The sequence below is a fragment of the Scaptodrosophila lebanonensis genome, unplaced genomic scaffold, assembly GCF_003285725.1.
Source record: "Scaptodrosophila lebanonensis strain 11010-0011.00,11010-0021.00 unplaced genomic scaffold, SlebRS2 tig00000092-arrow-pilon, whole genome shotgun sequence".
NCBI classification, from domain to species: domain Eukaryota; kingdom Metazoa; phylum Arthropoda; class Insecta; order Diptera; family Drosophilidae; genus Scaptodrosophila; species Scaptodrosophila lebanonensis.
In genome coordinates this window covers 2,332,926-2,351,051 of record NW_022060566.1, presented here as the reverse complement: position 1 = coordinate 2,351,051, position 18,126 = coordinate 2,332,926, and the positions used below count along the sequence as shown (strand labels likewise).

At 38.2% G+C, this 18,126-nt stretch overlaps 1 long non-coding RNA gene across 2 annotated transcripts; it reads right to left on the bottom strand.

Moving 5' to 3' along the window:
* Positions 1-1,017: 1,017 nt before the first annotated feature.
* On the bottom strand, positions 1,018-11,671 carry LOC115627319. 2 transcript variants are annotated; one of them, XR_003995658.1, is made up of 3 exons: positions 11,577-11,671; positions 11,336-11,510; positions 1,018-2,294 (listed from the first exon to the last, which is right to left on the bottom strand). It is a non-coding gene; the product is annotated as an uncharacterized LOC115627319 (long non-coding RNA). The 2 variants fall into 2 exon arrangements; XR_003995659.1 differs by having other exon boundaries at positions 1,018-2,281.
* Between the last annotated feature and the right edge of the window lie 6,455 nt (positions 11,672-18,126).

Here is an 18,126-nt window from a genome sequence, read left to right as displayed (position 1 = left end):
AGTAAAGCGGATTTCAGTTCATTACTTCTATGTGGTTATAAAAGACAAAGTTTTAAACGTGTTACGAGCACGACTGAGAGAAAGCCCGATTCTGAGAAAATCGTTGCTTATTGCTATTTAGGTATCAGCATGATAAAAATTGTTACCTTCAAACAAAAAACTGTGGCACTACGATCTTGAAGATAAAACAATAAAATAAAAGATATATTGTGTAGGTATATTCAGGTACAGAGTATAAAAATAGTTTTAAACAATGCTGCGCTCTTCTAAGAAGACTCAAAGCCCAACTGTCCTGTCAATACAATACTTACAGGATGAGTGCCTTAACCACCAAAATACCCGAATAAGCAACTTATCAGACAACTGAAAACAACAATATAATCCAAATACAAGCATAATAAATTTTCGAAAAACTAGTAAACTTTACTACGAGGTATAAGATCTTAATTTCAAAAGTAGACTCGATGGCCTGGTAGGAGAGAAGTACTATTTTAAATAATTAAGTACAGTAACTAATGCTTAAAATAAATAAATAAATATATTACTAAAGTTTAGGAAGAGTAGGGCGGAAGCCTAGGAACTACCAAGTCAGAGCGTTTAAAGCAATTTATTTCTCGCATTGACCACAAACCCAAGTCATATTGGCTTGGCTTTAAATTATTAACTAAATAGGTAATGTTTGTTATCAATAAATTATCGGGAGTTTGTGTTTGTAGATATGCCTGTTTATCTATTGAGATGTTGGGCCTATATGGAGAAATTGAAAGAGAGAAATTTACCAAATTTAATAAAGTACACATATTTGGATCATCGAATGCAATTCTTTATTATGAGATATTTCGTATTTTAAATACGTTACAATAATGGAATGAAATATATGATGAAGAGTTTCCGAACATGCTAAGAAACCGCTTCGTTAGCATATTTCGTTAATCGATATCGTTTCTTTTCTAGGCTTATCATGAACCTAGATTTTTTGTTTGTACATAAAAAATTCATTTTATATTTAGAGTCTCGTTTCCTAGATTTGTCAACCATCCAGTTGTATTTTTGATCGTTAATTTTTAGATGGTTTCTAGTATTTTCAACCATCAAGCTGTATTCTATCCACCTAGTTGTTTTATCAACGATATCGTTTCTTTTCTAGGCTTATCATGAACCTAGATTTTTTGTTTGTACATAAAAAATTCATTTTAAATTTAGTCTCTCGTTCCCTAGATTTGTCAACCATCCAGTTGTATTTTTGATCGTTGATTTTTAGATGGTTTCTAGTATTTTCAACCATCAAGCTGTATTCTATCCACCTAGTTGTTTTATCAACGATATCGTTTCTTTTCTAGGCTTATCATGAACCTAGATTTTTTGTTTGTACATAAAAAATTCATTTTATATTTAGTCTCTCGTTCCCTAGATTTGTCAACCATCCAGTTGTATTTTTGATCGTTGATTTTTAGATGGTTTCTAGTATTTTCAACCATCAAGCTGTATTCTATCCACCTAGTTGTTTTATCAACGATATCGTTTCTTTTCTAGGCTTATCATGAACCTAGATTTTTTGTTTGTACATAAAAAATTCATTTTATATTTAGAGTCTCGTTTCCTAGATTTGTCAACCATCCAGTTGTATTTTTGATCGTTGATTTTTAGATGGTTTCTAGTATTTTCAACCACCAAGCTGTATTCTATCCACCTAGTTGTTTTATCAGCGATATCGTTTCTTTTCTAGGCTTATCATGAACCTAGATTTTTTGTTTGTACATAAAAAATTCATTTTATATTTAGTGTTTCGTTTCCTAGATTTGTCAACCATCCAGTTGTATTTTTGATCGTTGATTTTTAGATGGTTTCTAGTATTTTCAACCATCAAGCTATATTCTTTTACAATTTAAAATAATATCTTATATTCAACGTCGTTGCTTTATAGGTTTATCAACCATCTAGCTGTGTTTTTCTTCCTTTTCCATCCAACGTTGCTTTCTAGATTTATCACGTTTCGAGTCGTTGACATCTAGGTTTATCATCAAAGTTAAGTTGTTTTCTTTCTTTGTTCTTCGAATAAATATAACTTTAGGTGTTTCTCGATGCTTCCTAGATTTCTCATCCATCTAGATGTGATTTCTTTCAATAAAAGATAATCACATTTATCAATCAATAGGTAAAGCTTTTTAAAGAATACAGATAACATTTAAAAGTGCAGGAACCGAATAACACAAAAAAATTAATTATTTAATTTGGTTTTTGTGAGATTGAGATAGCATTTCCAGTGTTGGGCTTCGTATATCTAAAAAGAAAGGCTAAAAAATTAATAATTAAGGAAAATTCTTGAACATAAAATAAATTAAATTTTACGAAAATAAATAAGTTTATAATTGAAATGTTGGTAATGAACATTTTAGATTATATAAAGACATTTTAAAACCAATGTTTGGTTTTCTTGTTCAAATTTTTCAAAGTCAAAGGACACAGTTCGGCTAAAATTTGTATAAACTACAACCTCGACAGCTTCTATTGTTAATTGTGAAACATTTGTTTATTTTTTAACACCTACATACCTACACTGAGTGAAAAGTGACGAGCCTCTGTTGTGTAGTGGCCATTACACACACACACACACACACACACATATTTGCTCGCTTGGCTAAAAATCGGTGTCATAAAAAGCCGAGACCAAAAAGTTTTAAAGCGTTTTCTATCAAAAGTTCACTGAACTTCTGCGTCGCACAGCTGAGGAAGCGCAAATAAAAAAAAACAAAAACAAAATACACCAAAAAGGTGGCAAATGCTTAGCCAAAAAAAAAAAAAAAATAATAATAATAATAATGAAATCGCTACAAACACGACGCCCCAACTGGAGCAGCCGCAAGAAAACATGCGAGTAGTGAGTGAGTGAGTGTTTGAGAGCGGGAGGGCAAGCATAAATAGTAAGAAAAAGAGCGAAAGAGGGCAGGCAAGCAGCGCGTCAATTTCGAGTTCAATGTCAAACCACAAAAAAAATAAAGAAGAATGATGGGAGCAGCAGAGGTGGCAGCAGCGGCCAAGAAGACGTCAGTGCTGTGTCATCGCGACCCTTTGCACGCACCACATACTTGTGTACCGCGCTCCCCCCACCCCATCGCAGCACAGCGCAAACCATACTAAGACAGCGGGCAGACTAGCGATAGCAACATCGACGGCGGCGCGTCGGCGGTGACTGCGACTGCGGCTGCGACGTCGCCAGAGGGCGTTAAACTTCACGGTCATGGCTTTTTCTTTTCGTTGTAGGCGTCGTATGATTGATAACGGTTAATGTGACGCATTGTGCGTGAGTACGCACCGTACGTGAGAGCGAATGGGAGAATGAAGTGGGTGGAAGGGTGGCTTGGGTGGTCCGTACTGTGTCATGTGATGTCCTCCTATTGCCGACGGGGAAGGAGAAATAGAAAGAAAGGCTAATGACCGATAAAATAAACACACACTGCTTGCTGCTCGCTGTTAACTGAGAAGTCAGCGTCGACGGCTGCGATAAGGCAAACTAAATCACGACGCGCTGCCATTTGTTTCCATTGCCGCACATTAGCCTGCGATTAAAGATTCACACATACATATATGCATTCACACATACATGCATGCATTATATGTGCATATGTATGTATAGCTGTGGTACAAAAAAAGGAGCACTGTTAGCAGAATTTGTCTTGAATTGCAACCTTCCTCAGGAGACAATCAATTATACATAAATAAATTAGCACTATTATTCGTTAATATTTTCATATGTACATACATATGTATGTATGTGTGTGTGTACATATGTATGGTACAAAATTTGACTGAATAGGAAATTGCGAGAAATTGTGAAATCTTTATAAAATGTTGTTTGGAATGGATGCCTTATAAACTTTCCCATTTTTGATTTTATGATTCGGGTCATTGTCCTGCTGGAAGACCATTTATTTCTTTCACACAATTCCATTATAGGAAATTTAGACCCATACCACGATGCTTCGTATTTATATAATTGTATTGGCGGTACAAATTCCACAAATTCTCTTGCCATTTACAAACTTGCGTGTTTTTTCCTTTTTGAAAAGTCTAGCATATGTAGGTTTTTCTTTCAAATATCATATTTATTATGAATTTTTTAAATTTTGAAAATGCAACTAGAGAAAAGGACTAACAGATCCTGCATTAAGTACCGAACCCCAATACCCATTAAATCAACTTACTGAGAGAAACTTTTCATTTTGCACAGTACCCTCCAAGAAAAACCCATTTACATTGAGAAAGCAAAAATGCTTAAATATGTACCTTTATTTAAGCAAAGTTACAAACTAATAAGATAAGGACACTTTTCCACACATACTGCTATTTTTTTACCGCCATTGTACATACATACGTACATACGAATATACGAGCCCTAACCACTATTAATTGGTACGGCAAGGTTTTTTTCGACAGTGCAACTTTCAATGACTCATATTTATTTGTAGGCGATGATTGCCCAAACATATTTATACTTTTTAAAAAGGTCATTGAATTACCTTTAATTTCATATCAAAACATGCACAAGTTTCATATCAACAAAATGAAAAAACTCAATTTAAATAAAACAACTTTCATACTACACGAAATATTTTGACCATTATTAATTGGTACGGCAACATTATTTTTCTTAAAAAAACGGTGAAAAATGTAAAATGTAAACAAAAACTGGACAAGTAACGGTAAATAGAATATTGTGATGAAGGAAAAGTAAAAACATATGACATTTAGTTGTAGTTTTAGTTTTATTCCCTGATTTATGAGCACGATGGCACGTGGCAAGCCAGTTTGTGAGGAAGTTCGAGCTAAAATTCTAAAAAAATTAAATTTGGGCAACAGCTATGGTGAAATATCGAAAAGTCTTATGCTTTCTAAGTCTACAGTTCAAAATATAGTGAAAAGCTACAGAAAGAATGGCAATATACACTGTAATACAGCGAACAGAGGTCGAGTCTCAAAAGTTACTTCGCGTGACAAAAGAAGTTTGTCGAGTTTAATAAAGGAAAATCGGCGAAGTACTGTGAGAGATATATCGGCAAAAAGGTCTGCAAAAATTGGGAAAACAGTGAAACGAGAATGGACTCGACAGCAAATGAAAAGAATTGGATATGGCTTCTATAAGGTATGATTGCGGTTCCTGCTTAGCATAACAGATAATTTTTTCTGTACAATTAATATATGTTGGTGTTTTTAGGCCAAAGAAAAACCATTGCTCACAGCTTTGCAGATGAAAAAACGATTGCTATGGGCAAGACAAAGGCAGAATTGGGAACAGAGGCGTTGGCATTCTATAATTTTTAGCGATGAATCCAAATTTGATGTGTGTGTCGGTGATGCTCGAAAACGAGTAATACGAAAACGTACGGAGGCATATCACAAAGATTGTCTTAAACGTACAGTCAAGTTTCCAACGAGCACAATGGTGTGGGGATGCATGTCAGCCAAAGGTGTGGGACAACTTTACTTTATAGATGGAACTGTAAATGCAGAAAAATACAAGTGTATCCTTCAAAGTAATCTCCTTCCATCAATACCAAAGCTTTCTGAGTGTGGGGAATATACCTTTCAACAGGATGGTGCATCACCACACACCGCAAAAACAACCAAAAATTGGCTTCAAGAAAATGGAATTGATGTCTTAGATTGGCCGTCATCAAGCCCAGATCTAAGCCCAATAGAAAACTTGTGGGCAATCATCAAAAGAAAGCTGAGGAATGACCCACAGCGTACTCTGTCAGGACTAAAATCAAAAATTCAGGAAATTTGGGATTCCATAACTCCAGAAGAATGCCTAAAATTAGTAAATACCATGCAGAAGAGAATTCAGGGTGTTATTAAAAATAAAGGAGATGTTACTCAGTTTTAATGAATATATAATGTTGCCGTACCAATTAATAATGGTCAAAATATTTCGTGTAGTATGAAAGTTGTTTTATTTAAATTGAGTTTTTTCATTTTGTTGATATGAAACTTGTGCATGTTTTGATATGAAATTAAAGGTAATTCAATGACCTTTTTAAAAAGTATAAATATGTTTGGGCAATCATCGCCTACAAATAAATATGAGTCATTGAAAGTTGCACTGTCGAAAAAAACCGTGCCGTACCAATTAATAGTGGTTAGGGCTCGTAGTACTTATGTATGTATGTACATACATGCATTCATACATTATGCATGTGTATATGTATGTATGTATGTGTGTGTGTTTGGTCAGACGTATGTCAAAGATATCGCACAGGCATAGGCAAGTACGAGTAGACCCAGATAGCGAATTAAAAACTGAACCTCCGCACATGTTGATCCTGCAGCGAGCATTCAACCCTAACCTCAGACAATGCAAAACCAGAGCCACATCTCTAACAATGAGTGACAACAACAAAACGTATATTGTAGTGCCGCCTGCTTGCCAAAGGACGCATAAGAGAAGGGAGATTGAGAGTGAGAGAGAGGGAGAGCAGAAAAGCACAATTTGAAATGCAACATTACGTCACAGACGAACAGAGCGCTCGCTTAAGAGGGAGGTGGCTGTAGTAGTAGTATAGTGCTAGAGAGAGAGTAGGAGAGGGAGAGGGACGAACGATAAAGGCCAACGACCAGCACACATTTGGCACACACACACACACGCAAACATGCACACACATACACAGACAGATTGCCAGTGGGGCAGTAACGGCGGGTACAACAACAACAGCAACAACCACGAAGCATTGCCATGCACCTTTTTTACTTCCTCGTTGGCGGCTTGGCTCGGCCCTACACTCACTCTGCTTCCCCCTCTCTCTCTCTCTCTCTCTCTCTCTATCTCACGCTACTTCAGTGCTCTCCCCACACTTTGCCGGCATACATTGGCAAGGTTCAACAACCTTCGGCGACCCTGAGAAGAGGTCAGCAACCCCTACAGCGCGCGTTCACTGCCGCATGCCGCATACCGCAACCCGCTTGCCACGCAATTTGTGCGAAGTACAAACACACACACACGTGTGCCTGCTCCTCTTTTTGATCCTACCAAACGCACACATACACACAAATACATGCAGACAGACTTTAGCGCGCCTGTGTGTGTGTGTGGTTTGTATTATAAGGGAGAAAATAGCGCTTTCTCTTTGGCTCTATGGGGCCTTCGTATTTTTGCCGAGCATTCTTTTTTCTTTATTTATTTATTTATTTATTTTTCGAACAGGCCGGCAAAATTGCCTGTGGGACTGTGTGGAAACAACAGTGGGCGCCATGAGGCGTTTGTGGACGGAACGAAGGCATGCGACGGCATGGGGCTGGGGATGCGGAGTTTGTCTGTTTTTGCCGGTCGTTGGCCGCCTGGCGCATGCCGCCGGCTTTAGGGTCGTTCGTGGTCGTTATCCTATATACCGACAAAAATCTATTTTTATTTGCATGTGACTTTTTCTAGTGTGCCTCTTTGGACGCCAAGAGTCACAACACATATACATATACAGTGGGCTAGAAACATTTGAAATTTGTTTGTACATATATTCGAGGGAAGACTAAAAGTTTTCGGATTCCAATTTTACATCAGAGCTGATTATTAAATAATATTCTGTACCCCCAATATAGTTATACAAAAATAAAAAACATATAGGTATTGTATGTATGTCGGACTTTAAAAACAGATCCCTCCAACTATAAACCTCAAGTAGCTTCTTCTGAAGTGTCTTTTTTAGTCTGTACTATCGACAATAGATGCTGGTCGGGAAACTTATCTGAACTGAGTCGGTAATATTTCTCTCTAATAGTTTGTCGCTTAGTCCTAACGGTTTCTGATTCCTTGTCTGCTTCATCATTAACTCTCTTAGCAATCGATTCTGGGTCAACACTTTCCGTCATGGATTACACTTTCAAGTTTCTCGGATTAACCCTTGACAACTCTGACTTTGGACTCTGGCCTTGATATTTCTTTAGTTAGATGTCTAGATGTAATTATGTATACGATTTGAAACTGTTCAAACTGATTTATAACGATGGTTCGGCTGCTGATGGTTGGGCAATGACAGCATTTTTGTATTCATATTGCAACAAACTATTGATTGAAAATTTAATTACAAACATATTCTTAGAGAAGATTTAGTTGGAGAATCAAAAAGTTGCAAGTCATTTAAAAATTGGCTCTCGAATTGATGAAGCCATAATGAAGCTTTGAAGCCGCTAGAATTAAAAGAATAAAAAGGTTTTGTTTTGTTTTTTGTTTTTTTCCGGCTTATATAATGATATAGAACTTTATTTTGATCTGCCAAATGAATGGGGAAATTACATTAATATTGGAAATTGTAGGTCAAGCAATAAATTTAAAGTACTGATGTTTCAATGAACTATTAATATGTTGTACGAAATACCTTAATTCCAACTATTTATAGTAACGTATTACTTCTTAAAAAATGAAGTCAGTCATGCAAAGAGTGTTCAAAGCAACAAATTTAATATAATTTTGATGTATACTTAAAGCCCTACTTAGACGAGCACTTTGCCATCGCAGTTTTTTCTCCAACACAATCACAGTAAAGCGTTTCATGCTTAGACGGATTACAGTTTTGAAAATTAAATTTTGTACCATACGGATTCAATTTTAATTAGTAAAATAGAAATATTTAATAAGACTGTATAAAATTATTTGTTGACAGTTGAAATAACATAAAAACTGCTCTATTTTTGCAAAACGAAGACATTTAAGGTTTTGTATAGCAACGAAATGCTTTGCGTCCCACTGTCCCTACATTTGTACACACACACATACACATAAGTATATATGCATAGAAGTGGCGGCAAACAGTGGCGTCTCTGTTTGTGTTGAGGGTAAAAGACCAACAACAACAAAAATAATAATGCACTGTTTAGTATTTGTGTTGTGTGGTCTGGAACACATACTCGTTTGTGTTGTGTGTTTGGGAAGGGAGGGGTGGTGGAGCAGAATAGGGAATAAGGAAGACGCAGACACTCGGCCGTGTGCCGTAATTTTTGTTTTGTTTTGCCTACGTTCCTTCTTATTCTTTTCACTGTTATTGTTGTTGTCGCTGTTGCACTTACACACAATTGCCAATCGAGCGAATGCAATGACCCTGGAAACATGGTAGTGGACAGCGATGGTTTATGAGGGTGTGTCTTGGCATGGGGGCATGCCCCATGTAAGAAATTTAGATTTTTAATTAAGGCGCCTCTAATGAGAAATACAAATGTATGTGTATGTGTGTGTGTGCGAAACGCACTTTGTTGACCTTTTGGCTATGCTCCCTGTCGACCCTAACAAAACGATAAAGTCTGCGGCACATGCCGCTTGCTATGCAGCAACACAAGTAACAACAACAACACCAACACCAAGAACAGCAGCAGCAACATTCTCCTCTATTCAACATTCAACGTCAGCGTCATCGGTTCGTCAGCATCGCTGTTGTTGTCGGCTGTGCTGCGATGCTGACTGCATTTGTTGGGCTCGGGGTTAATGAAACCGATTGACACACAAACTGCAAAGCGCAGCACAAACATAACAGCAACAACAAGAACAACAACATAGCAATAGCAAACAGCCAGCCAGCCAGTCAGTCAACTGCAAACTTAAGAGCAGCCCCGCAAAGAGAGACGTAGCATGACAAGCAAAGAGTACATATTTGCGCGTGTGTGTGTGTTAAAGAGAGTGAGAAAGAGAACACTAAATATACAAGCATTGTTTATATAAATACATGAATACATATGCAATGGGAAGAGTGGCGCCATCTGCTGGCATGCAACTGCCACGCTAGATGGCGCGCGAACCGCTGACAGGCGTAAAAAATGTGAAACTTTATTTATAGTTGCGCCTTTTGACCGAAAGTATACAATGAATGTAGCTTTACTCCGCTAGGTGGCCCTGCTGCTTCATTAACGATTCAAACTGAATTTAAACAGTTTGTAATGGGATTTTTGAACTCTCTAGTTATCTGCTTTAAAACAGAAGCCGTCAATATTAGTTCTTTTTATATACAGTGACAAAATCGGTTTATATAATATCTGACCATTAATTCGGTGGAAAAACATTTTCCAATATATTTTCTGGCTTACTTTGATTTGTGAATTTTTATTCTTCTGATTTTTCTTTACAGTTTCCATCACACCCGCGTCCGCATTAATATTATCAATATTATCATTCCCACAAATCTGGCAGCGCTAAGACGAATGTTAACGATAACAAAAGCAACAACAAAAGTAGCTACAACAATAACTGAAACAACCCCTCAAGACGAGGATCGGTGTAAGGACAAGGAAACCAGAGAAGACGAAAGGTAAGTGGATGGAAACGTAGGCGTTTTAGAAGTGGAATACAAGTAGGAGTTGGGAGATTGGAGTGCCAAGAGAAGAAGGTCGAACAAGCGCCTTGTTAAGCGCCTCCGAGCAGGTTTTAGTTAAGACTCCAATTAAGTTATTCTCTTAATTCCGTATTTGGTTCTAGACTTGATATGAGAAGAAAAGCTTCGCAGTTCGTAGTCGAAAATAAAGTCCCCAGTTGGTACTTTTGGGATTCTTAGAATATTATTCTGCATAACCTTCGCTGTGTTTGGAGATTCTAAGTTTTGGGGTTCTTAAGTTTTTAGTAGTCGGATATATCGGCCCCATTTGATATTTTTTGGATTCTTAGGTTCTCAGTAGCCGTAAAAATTGTTTCCAGTGTGTGTTTTTTGGGTTCATTGTACATTCATACAAGTCATCTGTTATTGAGGAAAGCGCTTGCGTTTTGACGTTTACTCCTAGAGCTCACGATATATTTATTTAAAACTACCTTTTGAAAACCAAAGGAAAATTCTTGAAGCAGAGAAGAAATTGTGCAGACAAAATAGACAGAATCGCAAATTGCAGAGTTTTTATGGGTTTCAGAAATTTGTAGACCTTATGTTTTTTAAAGAATAACTATTTTGATTTTCTCAGATTGTGGCTCGTTGTAAATTTCATAAGCAGATCATGGGCTAAAACCCAACCCTAAAAACTTGTCTAGGAGATACCATTACATAATAATATTTCCAATATTCCTGTGCTCAGACCAGGGTTCGCATTCTGCTCATTTTTGTGCTCATGAGCAGCACGAAGAGATTTTTGGGAACCCTGGTTCAGACTAGAAAAAAATAGCCCTTACATAAATGAAGACAAAATAGATGAGATTATTGAAAAGCCCTTACATCCGAAGAATATAGCTTAAATGTGTACTAAAAAGTTAAAATGAAGAGCAAACTGTAGACTGGTAGACTTGCTGTGAAGTGGGACAAGCCCATACATCCGAAGAGTATAGCTTAAATGTGTACTAAAACGTTAAAATGAAGAGCAAACTGTAGACTGGTAGACTCACTTGTAACATGTTCGGGTGGTGTTCCGATCCGTGGCACCCGAGAGTTGGTTGTTGCTGTATTTTAGTGATGTCTGTCGTTTCTAAAATCTCTGATGCGCTGTATTGCCGCGCGTTTGACTCTCCAGTAGAATCGCTTAATCATCTCCGTTTCCGGGCTCTGCCTAAACGGTGCGGGCTGTCGATGCATATGGGAGAGTTCGAGATCATTCTGGAGAGCCTAGATAGCGTGTAGAAAACTCACGTGGAGGATCAAGTCGAGGGCGGCCTGATCGATATCGTCGCCATCGTCGATGAAGGCGAGAGTACAGTAGACGACAAAAGCATGCCGCATGGCGGCCATGCCTTGCAGCCAAAGGAACACCAATTCGACGCCGTAGACCATTAGCAGGAGATGAATGGCAAAAATCTCCATGCGCAGTATATTGTAGCGCTGGGTGTGAGCATTTTCCGAGTTCAAATAGGCGAGGATTGTGCGATGCATAAAGTAACCGAAGCTAATACCGAAACGAACGATATAGGGTAGCAGACAGAGCGCATAAACGCCGATATTCATGGGTAGGACGCGAATCTCCCCGGTGCGCAGGCGACGACGCACACAAATCCAATTGACGGTGCTTATGAGAATCACGCCGAGGAGGGGAATGATCGCATTTATGGCGGCGCGAACGAGTAGCATCAGGACATCGCCGTCGATCCGGCAGACGAGACAGAACTGCTTCTGGAAACCGCCTGTGGGCAGTTGTGTCCAGCGGGGACTGAAGCTGATTTGTGGACAGGCGTCCTGATGCCACAGCGCCAGAGATAGGCAGAAAAACATGCGGAGAATGACGCCGACACCGAGACCCCCATATTCCATTTCTCTGGCAAACCGTTTTACCAAACTCATCTCCAGTTCTGGCTGTTTTTCTGCCTGCTCCTCTTCTTGTTGTTGTTTCTGCAGTTTGTTGCATCTTTTGGATGCAGCGGGTGTGCCAGTTTTCTGGGATTTGCGGGATCTGATGCTCTGTTTTTCTGCCTTCTCTTCGTATTCCTCCTCCACCGCCTCCTCCTCTTTGACGGTGTGGTCGGTCGGTGTGCGTGTGCGTGTGGGGGTGGACGGTGTGGTGGTTGTTGGCTCACATTCCTCGGACCATTCTCCGCCTGCACCCTCCTCAGTTCCCGGTTTCAGCATGCCACGAAACATGTTCCTTCTCTGCCTCTTCTTTCGCTTCGCTGTCTTGTTGGCTGTCAAGGAGAGCATTTTGTTGTTGTTATTGTTATTGTTGTCAGCACTTGCCTAACTCTCTAGGGGCAAGTGCAATGTGTCTGTGTGTTGGGGCAGGTTGGGGTTCGTGGCCAGTCTCTGGCTGGCGTTGACGCTGGGGTTGGTGCTGCGGCTCTGGCTTGGGTTGGTTGGCCTCCACTCGCGCGGCTATTCGAAATCTGTGCCAAGAACCTTCGCAGCGTGCTCATAAAAATAAAAGCAATACAGACATACGTACATGCTAGAGATGTGCGCGTGACAGAAAGAATGCACTTACAATCACGCACTTACAATCATTCACGAAGCAAGATCATAAAAAACTCGCTTAACGACACAAAGAAAAAATGGTTCCTTCTCATGAAATGCAGTCAGCTTTTCATTTTAGATTCCATATTCATGCAGAATCGTATATATTTTTATCTTCCCAAAATATAAACAGTTTTTGGGATGCATTTTAAAATATAAATATATATGCTTTGTTAATATGAATAGTTTAAATAGTTTCTCACGAAATGTGAACAGCTTTTTTTTTCATTTAATTTTTGATAACCATTCTTGGCACTATATTATAGAATCCAAAAAGTAGCTGATTTCTGCGAAATTATAGCTTTTCTCCCTCTTCACAAGAGCTTAGCTATTTCTTTTAAATGTTTTTTAAGCCAAAGAAACCAACTCTATTATCGGAATGGTATACATTTTTTGTGGTGAGTTTTTCTGCTGTCCTGGATCGAAAGCTATTCACGATAGTCATCATTAATTTTTTGCGTGAATAGAATACTAAATGTTCTCAGGTTTCGTTAACTTTTGTGAGTAGTGAATTGTGCCTTTCACGAATTTACAACAATTTCTAACCTTTCTCAATCACACATTCTTAATAACACACAGCTCTGTGAGATGTTCTGAAGTCTTTAATAGTGAATTATGATAGTTTCCCTATAATTCACGCACAGCTTAAATGGTAAACTTTTCACGGAGTCGTGAATTGTGCCTTTCACGAATTTACAACGATTTCTAGCTTTACTCAATTACACACACTTTTGCAAACATAGTTTTAAGAGTCGCCCTTTTTACGATATTCGCGACCATGTCTAGCCATTCTCATTTACTTCCGCACTCACGCACATCTCTAATGCATGCATACGTGTGCAGTGTGCATGTCTGTGCGTGCTTGCCTGTCATGACTTGCGCTTTATCCTGTCGCTGCTTTGAAGCACACTTCAAAGTACGTGACTTCGCTGGCTGTTGCGTCAACGCCGTCGCCAGCAACAAGGCAAGGATGCATTTCTATATATATGTATGTATATGTATGTGTGTATGTGTGTGTGGGTTGTTTATGTTGCAACCGTAGCGGCGTTTCTGTGTAAGGCCGCCCCCCCACCCTCAGTGCCGTACTTTGTCCTTCAGTCTCTTAAATAGACAGACAAAAGCCAGCGGGAGTGAGAGTGGGCGAGTGGCAGAGAGAGCGGGCGCAGGAGGGAAGGTGCAAGCAAGAGCAATGAACGCTTTGCACCTTTTAACCCACATACATATGTACATACCTATGTATGTATGTACAAACAAATACACACGCACACACACACACACATCTGCACTTACCTTCGTTTAAATTGAAGCTCCGGTTCGTACACTTTTTGGGATCGCCACAGAACCGGGTCCGTATTCAGTTTTCAAGTCTTGTGAACGAAAATTCGTAAAAAATATAAATCGCCACAGAACCGGGTCCGTATTCAGTTTTCAAGTCTTGTGAACAAAAATTCGTAAAAAATATAAATATCTACAACCTTACAACACTCGTTACAGAATTTGAATGCCTTATGACATGTTATATATTCTCAGCATCGCTTGGACAGATGTTCCAAGGACTACTGCGTAGCACGTTTCGAATTTTTTGATTAGAGCTAATTAGTGCCCGATATACTCGGGTAAAAAAAAAACTGGTAAACAAAAAAGATTTGCTTATTAAAAAGATACATGCATTTAATAAAATACCCATAAAGACTTGCAAAGCAGCCTTAAATAATTGAAGGCGAAATAACTAATTGCCTTCTCTATTGAGATAATGAAGCTATAGACAGATATTAAGTTAGTTCAGCTGAATTTTCCAATAAAGTACACCTATCTCGAGCTTTACTTGCAATGATATATTATAATACTTATAGTTGATATTTAAAATGGAACTTTAATCTTTGAAGTAAAGTAAATATTTTAGCTGTGCTATTGTGTGAATGGCTCTCTCTTCTAGGATTATTTTTCAGCTAATTGTGTTTTATATTGGATATCATCTAGAAACTTTACTAGGCTTATCATGCACCTAGATTTTATGTTTTTATATGAAAAAAAAAGGCATCTTATATAAAGTTTCGTGCTAGCATTGTCATTCATTTAGTTGAGTTTTTATTTTATTTATTTATTTTTCATCGACAAACAATGCAGTCGATGTACATAAAAAATCAATTTAATACAATAGAGAACTTAAAGAAATAAAAAAGCCTAAAGTATTGAAAAAATTTATAAATTTTTAGTTCAAATATTGGTAAGTCATAGTTATGTATGTAGATTCATAAAGCAATTGTTTTGAAACTCATTTGCAAATTATTTTAAATGACTTAAAATTAGTATTTGTAAATGTTATTAAGTTATGATTTAAAACAAATATTTTGGTTTTCTTGAATATCATATTTTTGAGTCAAAGAACAGAGTCCTTCTCAAATTGAAATAAACTATACCCTGACCTAAACCATTCATCTATTTATAAACATCAGCAGGTCGTAAATTATTGATGTAACAAGCGACAAGTGACGAGCCTCTGTTGTGTAGTGGCCATTACTTACACATACACACACAAACATACACACACACACTTGCGCGCTTGGCTAAAAATCAGTGTCATAAAAACCCAAGACCAAAAAGGTTTTAAAGCGCTTTCTATCAAAAGTTCACTGAACTCTCGCGTCTCGCGTAAGGAAGTGGGAAAAAAGCTCCCTTTCTTTCAGTGCGTAATCACAACTTTGTAGTTTGCAGTTTGAAGCAAGCTTCAACATAAAATACCACGAACATATGTAAGACTTTATTTTACATTTCAGCTAATAATTAGTGAAGTTTCCATAAAAGAAATGCCAACTATTTGCTGCTCATCCTAAGCTTTTTCCTGGCATTGCCATTTCTATTTTTGACACGCGATAATTGGCAGCACTGCTTGTGGGATGAGAGATACATACATACATATGTACATATATATGTATGCATAAAGAACTTATTCATACATAAGTTTTGTTGTTGCTGTTACTGCTAATATCACAGTATCGCTCATCTCTAATTAGTGGTTTGCTGAGAGCTGAAAATAATATTCCCTGAGCTGCAATTAGTGCTCGCTATAGGAGAGGAGCGCACTCGGCAGGCAAGATGCCTGCTTAATTGCTTATCGACGCCATATTGAACTTACGCACAACATGTGTATGTAATTGTACATACACACATACATACACACTACGTAGCTGCATCTATGTGTGTATGTATGTATATATTATACATATGTAATGCGACTAGACAGCAGGTCAGTTGCACAGTCGAGCGTCTGACATATGCACACACAAAAGTATAAATTATCTACATACATACATATATGTATATGTGCGTACAAACTTGCATGCATATCTATGTAAATATGTATGTATGCATATGTATTTGTAACGAGCAATGTGTGTGTGTGTTTGTGTCTAAAAATTTGCTGCCACCGCCACAAAACTGCAGTCTAGAAAAGTCGCCTGCTTTGAGCGGCGCAACGGCGACGGCGACGTCGACGTCGACATCGACGACAACGACAGCAACAACGACGCATCGCAGACGAAAGCGAAAGGCCATTGTCCGGAATTTTGTTGACCTACTAAGGCAGAATGTAAAGTACGAGGCACGATGATACACTGTCATTGCCGTTGCCGACGAGAGAGCGAACAAACGAACGAACAAACAAACGAGCAAAGCAAGCGAGCGAACGAACGAGCGAAAGCTGTTCTTCACTGTTAAGTTGTCTGCTGCAGGGAGAGGCAAAAGCTTCGGCTATTTGCTTACTCTCGCGCTCACGTTCACACTTCTGCATGGTACAAAGATGATTTAGATAGTTCGTTATTTGGCGTTTGCTTCGTGTGACGTCACATGATGCTTCATGGCGTCGCCATATAATTTGAATTGCGACTTTTTTTTGTGTTTTTTTGTTTAAGTTGCTAATATTTTAAAAATATCGCTATTTGGCGTATTCAAAAAGAATAGTTCTGATTGGTGCTGAACATTCGATTGTGCATTTTCCGATCATCTGTTCGCAGCTTGAGCAACACATGAGCAGCAATCGAAACAACAATGTTGCGGAAAATACGCGCACCTAAATTGTTAAAACAAAAAATTCGTCAATGGCACGTTAATTTCTCTCAGTTCCACGTAAGGCATATTATGACGTACTTCCCGCTGTGTCAGTAAAAAAGTTGATGCCATACCTTTTCTCTTTTTACCATTCTGCTGTTCGACGCGTTCTTTGCAGCTGTTTCGATAAAGTTTTGTGTTTGAATGTTTGCTGCTGCTTCTATTATACCTACATTCATACATATATATATGTATATGTATATGCACATGTATGTAAAACATCTAATGCCCTGTATAATTTTTGATATTGTCGATGTCTCAGCAACATTTAAAGTCTGCATCTGAAGCTGTGGCAACCGTGTCATTCACCTTTCGTTAGTTCGCGTGTTGTTGTTCCTCTCTCTCTCTCTCTCTCTCTCCCTCGCTCTCTGAAGCTTTCGGGTATTCGTTGAAACGTTCTGCCTGCGTCCAATGTGTCTAGTTCTCTTTTAAGCTAAGCTTGAACGAGCTCTCTCTCTCTCTCTCTTTCTGCCTCCTCAGCAGCATGATGCCATATTTCAGCGTCAGCTTGCGTAGGTCGTGAGGGTCTTGAAGTCCAATCGCAGTATAATTTATTTATATACTATGTACATATTTCTGCGATATAACAAATTTGATCGATCTTTCAAATTAATGCTATGCACCTATTAAATCCTATGATTTTCTCTATAGTTCATCGATTAGTATTTATAAAGTGGCATAGGAGAGAAAAGTTCTACTATCAAAGAGAAAGCAGAAAGGATAACGTGGGCGATAAAAGCACATTGATCTGATAATCCAATTAGAGAGAAAGAGAGAGAGAGAGAGAGTGAGAGACTTAGGGAAACTGTGTTCTGCAAAATAAATTCTTCTAAAATGGGGTAACAAACTTAAAATTTATTAAAAACATTAATTAAATGAAAAGAAAATTCTAGATCTCTTTTATTAATGTTTCATCTTCTTGTGCTTTTGAAAAATAGAACCGAGCGCAATTTTTATTGTGCTCTGTTCTGTTCTGTTTTGTTATTGTTCTCCGTTTTGTCAGCAGATCTTCAGATCAACCCATAATCAACTGCGGTTAGGCCCTACATTTTTCTTCTGAGCTCTATTTATTCCAAGATAGTTAAGCATCTTCTACAGGAAGAGATGTCCTCCAGGGGGAAACAAATTAATATCC